The sequence below is a fragment of the Amphibalanus amphitrite genome, unplaced genomic scaffold (genome assembly GCF_019059575.1).
Source record: "Amphibalanus amphitrite isolate SeventyFive unplaced genomic scaffold, NRLGWU_Aamphi_draft 001205F_arrow, whole genome shotgun sequence".
In the NCBI taxonomy this organism is placed as follows: Eukaryota; Metazoa; Arthropoda; class Thecostraca; order Balanomorpha; family Balanidae; genus Amphibalanus; species Amphibalanus amphitrite.
The window spans coordinates 106,474-115,005 of record NW_024882699.1 but is presented as its reverse complement, the minus strand read 5'-3'; positions in this window follow the sequence as shown (position 1 = coordinate 115,005).

Genomic DNA, 8,532 nt, shown 5'->3' with positions numbered 1-8,532 from the left:
ACATACGGCGCGTCCACACTGGACCAACGTCGTCTCCCCGCGCCCAGTTGCTCGCGTATCAGTGTGCACATGGTGCTGTCGAGCTGAAAGGCGGCTGTGTCCTCCTAGCCATCGCTGGCGTCGCCCGCGACGGGTGCGGGACAGGGCCCAACACAACTTACGTTTTCTTACGGGAGATAACGTTTTCGACGCAGTCTTGGTTTTGGTGTGATGTACTCCAGTTCAGGTCTTTTTTAATATGGAATTATTGTACTGGGATACAATAAGTATTTAGGAACCAATTCTTCGACACCAGTAATGTATATGTTACAGGGAGTATGAGAAATCAGTTAGTTTGCAAACTACCTAGGGAGTTTGCAAACTCCCTGAACGATCAGGTAGTTTGCAAACTCCCTAGGTAGTTTGCAAAGTACCTGGTCGAACAGGTAGTTTGCAAACTCCCTAGGTAGTTTGCAAAGTCCCTAGTTAGTTTGCAAACTCCCTAGGGTTGTTGCAAACTACCTATAGGTAAAATGCAACAACGACGAAACAACAGCCATATACGAGTACACAAGACGCGATGAATTGGTTCATAGCTCAGAATGAAGCTTGGCAGCAATGGTGCATAACGAGACGATGTGGTGTTTTCCCATACGCCGAGATATCCCTTTAGCATTATCCTAGCCGTGCGGGAAACATTTGCACGTGATCTTTCCTGCACTGTTTTCCGGCACGGGTTGATGACCTACAGTTCTGGTGATTTTTTGATAAAAATCTTAAAAAAGGTGATTTCAATAATTAAATTGTGTTTTTCTGAATAGATATTAAACGACGTATGGGAAATATCTTACTGAACTTGCTCTGGGAAGAAAAATGGAAACCTCGGTCTTCAAAAAATCTCCGGCACTCGGCTACGCCTCGTGCCTACAATTTTTTAAAGACCTCGGTTTCCATTTTTCCTTCCCAGAGCCGTTCAGTAATATATATTGATGACGCTCTTTCGCAGTAACTATTTATTTTTGTCTTGCTCGCAAATATCATCTTACAGATTAAAGGAAATAGTTCACTTTTTAACATGGGTTTTGAACTGGAATAGCAGTTCCGTAGCTTGGGCTGAGACGAGCATAAATCAGGAGCTTTTACAGCCCAACGATCACCCTAGGCAAAGATATTCTATTTCTCGTCCCGAAAAAGGTGTCTTGCGTTGAGGATGTGTGCCTTGCATATATTTCCATCCAGTATGAAAAGAGCATGGGTCCCGAAAATTCTTCAGAAACTAGAGAAATTATCTACGAGAACTCTAGAGAAATTCTCGTACTGATCAATTAGGACATTCAGGGGAACATTATCAGATCGAGCAGATCGCCCAAATGCCGGTGGCTGCGATAATTTCTCTGTTTCTGAAGAATTTTCGGGACCCATGCTCTTTTCATACTGGATCGCTTGTGCCTTACAGATACTGAAAAGTTCTTCCTATATCAAAATATAGAAAAAAAATCTTTTGTTATAAAAAGGTTTTATTTTCTTTGCTGATTATTTTGAACATAAAAAATAATAAATCGTTGCAAAAAAAATAATTTCGTGAAAGTGAACTATTTCCTTTAATGTCTGCCTTTTTTCTTGTAGTCGACAACATGTTACGTTGCCATCCACCTCCTTTCCTTGGACGTCAGCGGCCTCTCCTCCACCGGTCTGGCGTCCATCAGAAAGCGGATGACGTCGCCATGTTCGGCGTCTTCCACGACTCGAGAGTTATTGCCGCTCAACGCTTCCTCCCACTCCCGGAACCTCTGATCGAACAGTTCGTGAGACATCCCCACAGAACCACAGAGCAACCATAAAACAGAAACTGCGATCACTATGCTGCCTCTCCACACTCCGCTCAGCACTGATGACCCGCCAGCACTGTGCACCGTCCACCAGCCGTGACCCGACAGCGCCTTTCATCCGTATCCCGCAGGCACACACTGACCTGACCTGTCAAACTCGGGGCAGTCGACTGCTGGCTAACGGGATCGGGTGGAAGCGGGGCGTTGGGTCGACTAAAGATGACATCCTGATTTCTAACCCGCGCCCCGTAGGGGGGGAGGGGCGGGGCCGAAACGGCCCCCCTGTCCTTTTCCGTCAATATCTCCTAAACGGCTGCAGCTATCGCCATCAAACTTTCAGGACTTCTCCGGGCATCAATTCTACACATTGTGACCAAAATTTTCCAGAGGCTATGATAAGTTGTCCATTAATGACATCAGAATGACGTAATGTTCTGCCATTTTCGACCGAAAAAAGTGCTTCGCGAGAAGAGCTGTCAGACCTACAGCTTTGAAGATATAGAAAAATGATCAAGACATAAAAGGTGTGAAATCAACAGGGCTACAAATTTGCAATCTCCTGATTTTAAAATTTTTGATTTTTGACCCCCAAAAATGAAAAATGAAATTGGATATATTACCCAAAAAATCAAAAAAGTTTTTTTAAGTTTCGAAAAAAACAAAAAAATATGTGATAGTACCTACCAGTCAACCCAACGCCCCGCTTCCACCCGATCCTGTTAGCCAGCAGTCGACTGCCCTGAGCTTGACAGGTCAGATCAGTGTGTGCCTGCGGGATACGGATGAAAGGCGCTGTTGGGTCACGGCTGGTGGACGGTGCACAGTGCTGGCGGGTCATCAGTGCTGAGCGGACTGCGGAGTGTGGAGAGGCAGCATAGTGATCGCAGTTTCTGTTCCGTGGTTGCTCTGTGGTTCTGTGGGGATGTCTCACGAACTGTTCGATCAGAGGTTCCGGGAGTGGGAGGAAGTGTTGAGCGGCAATTATAGGTACTCTCGAGTCGCATGGAAGACGCCGAACATGGCGACGTCATCCGCTTTTAGATGGACGCCAGACCGGTGGAAGAGAGGCCGCTGACGTCCAAGGAAAGGAGGTGGATGGCAACGTAACATGTTGTCGACTACAATAAAAAAGGCAGACATTAATCTGTAAGATTATATTTGCGAGCAAGACGAAAATAAATAGTTAGCTGCGAAAGAGCGTCATCAAATCACAACATCGTCTCGTTATGCACCATTGCTGCCAAGCTTCATTCTGAGCTAAGAACCAATTCATCGCGTCTGTACTCGTATATGGCTGTTGTTTCGTCATTTTTGCATTTTACCTATAGGTAGTTTGCAACAACCCTAGGGAGTTTGCAAACTAACTAGGGACTTTGCAAACTACCTAGGGAGTTTGCAAACTACCTGTTCGACCAGGTACTTTGCAAACTAACTAGGGAGTTTGCAAACTACCTGATCGTTCAGGGAGTTTGCAAACTCCCTAGGTAGTTTGCAAACTAACTGATTTCTCATACTCCCTGTAACATATATATTGATCCGGTAGCTTTCGGAAGCTTCTGCCCCCTTCGTCAGCCGTGCTTTAAAATGCCTTAAAATACAAGACAATACATACGTCTCAAACACCTGCCAAAAAACATACAACCACGAGGAAAAGTTGTAGCCGTAGGCCGGAGGTGGAGCCGGAGAATGAAGCCGGAGGTGGTCCCACTTCGGTGACATGCGGACGGAAGACCTCCTCGACATCCAGGAAGGCTGCCCCCCGCTGCCTGGCGACCTGCCAGAGGGTTAGGCTTAGGCCACTGAACATGTCGTGCGCGTCCCAGTGTGGAGGCCACCGATCGTGCGGTTGTGCAGCTGCACCCACTTCACGTGCCGCCTGATGGTCCGCGACTGGTCGAGCGCAGTTGTACCCACTCTAAATGTGCGGTCAGGAGTGCTCCTTTACCCAATTTGACCGCAAATCTAATTTATTACAAATACACTGCTAATATTGGGCCACACCACTTACAGCTGAGCCGACAAGATTGGGGATTAAAGGGAATGAACAAGTTGAAAATCACTGCGACTTGAAGTCAGCCACAATGGCTCGTCAGAGTTTGCGCCTGACCGCGACGTAGCACGCCGCGGTCGGGTGGATGCCGTCACTTTCGTAGGCCTCTGACGGGAGTGACGACGCCGACGCGGACACGGGCGTGGGACGGCCAGGTACCCACCCTGACGCCCATGGCGAGTCGGTAGCGGTAGAGGTAGCGGCGGCCTTCGCGGAATCCACCGCCTTCTGAGTGGCGCGTGCTGTGTCTTCCGCATCGCCGGCGATCCGCAATGCTAGTATTGTCTCGTGGGTAGCGCTCACGGGTTATAAGTCACGTCACGCTGGTAGGTCAGTGGTCAGCACACCTAAGACGATCTTCACTTCGTCTTACCTTCAGTTCACCACGGCTGGGTCTGAGGTGACGGCCCGCAGCCCAACTAACAAAGGCTGAACAGAGGGGCCAAAGGGGTAACTTGGCACTTGTAACAAACAACAGGGTCCTGGCCGAGATGGAAGGGTTCGTTCCGTCCAGATCAAGACGTCCGGAGGAGCCGTGTACAGGACACCTGTGGTTAAGGTGGTTGTGCTTGAAGAAAGCTAGATCACAGAGCTGCAGCTGATTCCCGAGCCAGTGTACCCTTCTTGTCCGGTATGCACAGAATTAAGAAAGCAAACATGGAGACGTTCAATAGTTATTACAGTCAAATACAGTCACTATCACGTAAGTTTAGGCATCACGTAGCCCCTGCTTCAGCAAGAAGTGTGCGTTGCGACGGGTGACTGCGTTAAGCTGACTTTCAGCCACTGCAGCTAAACACCTGCTAAGCACCTTGACGTCAACACAGGGACGACGCTTGAGCTCGTCGGGGCAAGCCTTCTCCTTCGCAGCTGACTGACGCAGCAGCTCGTCCTCTTCGGCAGCCGCCCGCGATCACTGCGCTTGCTGCTCCGCAAGTTGATGGCGGTTGGCAAAGCGCCCCGCCGCGCGACGCCGGCTTGTGCTGCCAGCCGGCTCCGTAGCACCTCTACTTCCACCCGAGTGGCAAACTCGCTACGTTGAGCTGCAATGGCGACGCCACCCAACGGAGCTAGCTCCTCCTCCATATCCCTGGCGAGGTCGACTTGGAGCCGGAGGAACTCCACCTCGGCGGTCAGCTTTGCCTCCCGGAGACGAGCTGCATCAGCCTCGCTCTTCCTGGCCGGAAGCTGTCGCTGCAGCTACGAGGCGGACTGCTTCAGCAGCGCAGAGCGGATGGTGAAACTCCTCGAGCTACACCAGCTGAGCGTGCGTGCTGAGCGACCAGACGTCGGAAGGTGGAGGTATCTTGAGGGCCGCTCGCAATACTTCCGCCGGGCCGCCGTGAGATGTCTCTCTCCGCACGAACTGGACGTATTCGGAGCCGTGCTTCCGCAGCAGGGTGGCACACGCATTGACGACCCTGTGGAGGATAACAATTACAGCAGAGTTATCGCGTGTCTATTTGTGCGGTGAGACACACTGTGTACATTTATTCATGTTTATATCCAATAACTTGGCAAACTGATGTTAAACTGGTGTAAAAAAATGGCGCATTTACTCACTGGGATAAATGCTAATCGCCTGAGTGTCGATCCGAGTGCACCTGCGCCTGCAGTCGACGTACTCGACGGGAAATGGTGGCCAAAAACGTCGGGCTGTCAACCTCGTCCTCCCAATAATCCCTGACGTCGCGCGACGAACGCGGGACAGGGCCCAACATTACTTACGTTTTTTACGGGAGATGACGTTTTCCACGCAGTCTTGGTTTAGGTGTGAGGTTATGATGTACTAAGTCCAGTCCTTGGAGCGTACATGGCCTGCAGCTGGGAGAAAGCGTTTTCCATGCAGTCTTGGTTGAGATGTGAGGTCATAATGTACTTCAGGCCTGGACAAGCGGCTTTCACGTCCAGGTGGAGGCCGCGCTAAGATGCGTTGCTACGGAGGACGCTTTGCTGGGATGGCAGCAGTGGCGCTTAGCCAAGGGACTGTTTTCCGTGTCGGCTTGCGTATTTTGCGCATGAGGCTTCCCATGACGGCCAATACTTTGTTCCGGCTCGCCTTGGTGTTGACTGTTGGTGTTGATGCCGTATTCATAGCTTTTCTTTTCGTCATATGGCGAACGACTGTTCATGACGTCAAACCACGCGTTGACACCTTCACGGCTTGAGCAGGCCGAGACGCCGTGGCCTGGCGTGATATTGTGACGACGGTAAAATGGAACAGAAAATAACGACAGCATAACCGTTCAACATAGCATGACGTGATACATCGTCCCCAGACTAACCCAGGCCGCTGCAGACGCCTACACTGGAATGCCACGTAAGCTGCGGCGAGAGGAAGTGCCTCTCGGTGTAGCGGACACTTATGCAGCTTCAAGGTATATCACGTCCCATGCTCATTTAAAAGCTCCGCATCGGTCATACGTATGCGACGCATGGCCACCTTCTCCGCGGAGATGAGCAGCCCGTTTGCGGCGGGTGCGCCGTGCCTCTCACCGTCGCCCACGTGCTTTTATCTTGTCGACGCTTGGAACCGGACCGGACTCGCTACCTGGGCCGCATCGCTCCGGATATCACCGTCCGCCACTTGCTGGGTGACGAGTCACCCTGGGTTTTATCTGGCAACATCTTTTCCTTTATCCGTTCAATCAAATTCCAAGTAATCTACTCGATCTGATACCAAACCAACTAGTCCATACGTCTATTCTAATCTAGTCCTTACGCCTAGTCAGCTGTCTTTTACGATACGCTTGGAGTATTTTACCCTTCTTTGCTCTTTTTAACCAGCTTTTAGGCTTTTTTAAGCCTTTTATTACGTCGGTTTTCTTGTGACACACTTGCTTTACTTGTATAAAGTTATGGGCGCAAAATGACCTTGTAGTCGGCGCGCCCTTAAGCCCCAATAAACAAACAACAAATCATTTGGGCTATCACTTTATTCGTTCTGTCCTCGTTAAGTTATTTCGTTTTCTTTCCAGTGTTGTTCTCTCACATGTTTTTTTCCATATAAGTACTTTTTTACGTCTCACCGACACGTGCAATATGTAGTTAGGCAGAGCCACTCATTCGAATTTTTCGAAAAGATCTGATGTTTTCCGGTACGTCTTTCTGAAAAAAACTTTCCTGTGATATGCATCGATATGCACAGTGCACCGCACGAGCTCCCGCCGCAGTAGTTCACAAACCTGCGGAGAGATGGCGCGCAGCTCGCCCTCCGTCAAGACACATCGCCTCCGGGCGTCTGCCGCGGCGCCGAGCCATGGGACCGTCTGCAACTCCGTCCAGTGCTCTTCACTGGACTTGTTCTAAGCGGTTCGGTCTGGAAATGGGCAGTGCTTGTACCTTGGTGGGGTTTGGGAGCTGGGGTGGATGACCTGATGACTTAGGACCATGGGACGGCAGTAGATCCTTTTATTGCATTCTACACAATGTCTCACTAAGCTTCTCAACTGACCTTGTTAAAATTAATTAAATCAATCAAATTTTAGTCTTGCTCCATCTAGGGAAAGTGATGAAGTAAAGTGACTACAGATTGCGGGGTATTGTAAGTGTTGAGCCGCTGTTAAAGCCCGTATGAAACGCTCACGAATAAAAACAGCCATCTCCTCATCTCTCATGTATTAACATTTTCAAACGGGCCTTGAGCACAGGGTTCCTTTCCAGCTGGAGGGAGAGTGACGAAGGTAGGGCGCCCGGACACTACGACTTTACTGGCCCTGCTCGGCCCTCTTCTTGGCCTTCAGGGCCGCGCTGTTCTCGTCGTTTATCTTCTTTCTGATCACGTCCTTTACTTCCGACTCGGGCATCTTAAGCCGGTTGACCAAGAACGCTAAAAAAGAAAAAAGACATCGATACAGCATTCAGTTTTGTTCACTCACTCACTCACTCACTCACTCAGTCACTACTATTCACATTAAAGGTAGTGTGCCACCTTTGAAAGATTTCCCATTTTATTTTTCCTAGGATAAGAAGCTTCTGTTTTTACCTAATATCGCAAAAAAATCAAAAATGGGCCTGGAATAGTGCCTTTTTCGCCTAAAAGTTTTTCGGTTTTTAGATATGTATAACAACTGTAGTGGGCTCACCTGCAAACAGGCGTCGGGCAACAATCGCGAATGCGGCGCACTTGTGACAATAAGCAAAGGTCATTATAGTGTTACGACCATACGACGTACGGGAATGAGTTATCAGCTGTCTAATCGTAGACAACACAATGTCGAGCCTTAAACTGTAAGCCCGTATTGGTATTGTTTCTTTTATTTGGCTGTCGAACATTATTTATGGTTTGAAATATGATTTTATGTAAAATAATTGATATGAAAAAGCCGTCTTATAAGTTATGACCCCATTTCACCACACGCAAGTGGCAGAAATGACAATGATCAGCTGACGCATTTTTCTTGGCCGAAGTCAGAGCGCGCGGCCCGACGCACCACGCGTATTTGGAAATTCCGACCTCGACGAGCATCAGAAGCCACCTAACAGGCGTGTTCGAAACCGCAGGAGATGATGATGAACGGGTTTATCGAAACTTGATTGGATGAGCATATCGGTAATAGCGATTTCAGTGTGTGCATTTATTGTTCATAGTGGTGTGAAATGTGGTTGGGGTACGACCGACAACCCGTCGGGGCGAATTTCGCACTGGGGTACTCAAAATTTGAAGAATTTAAG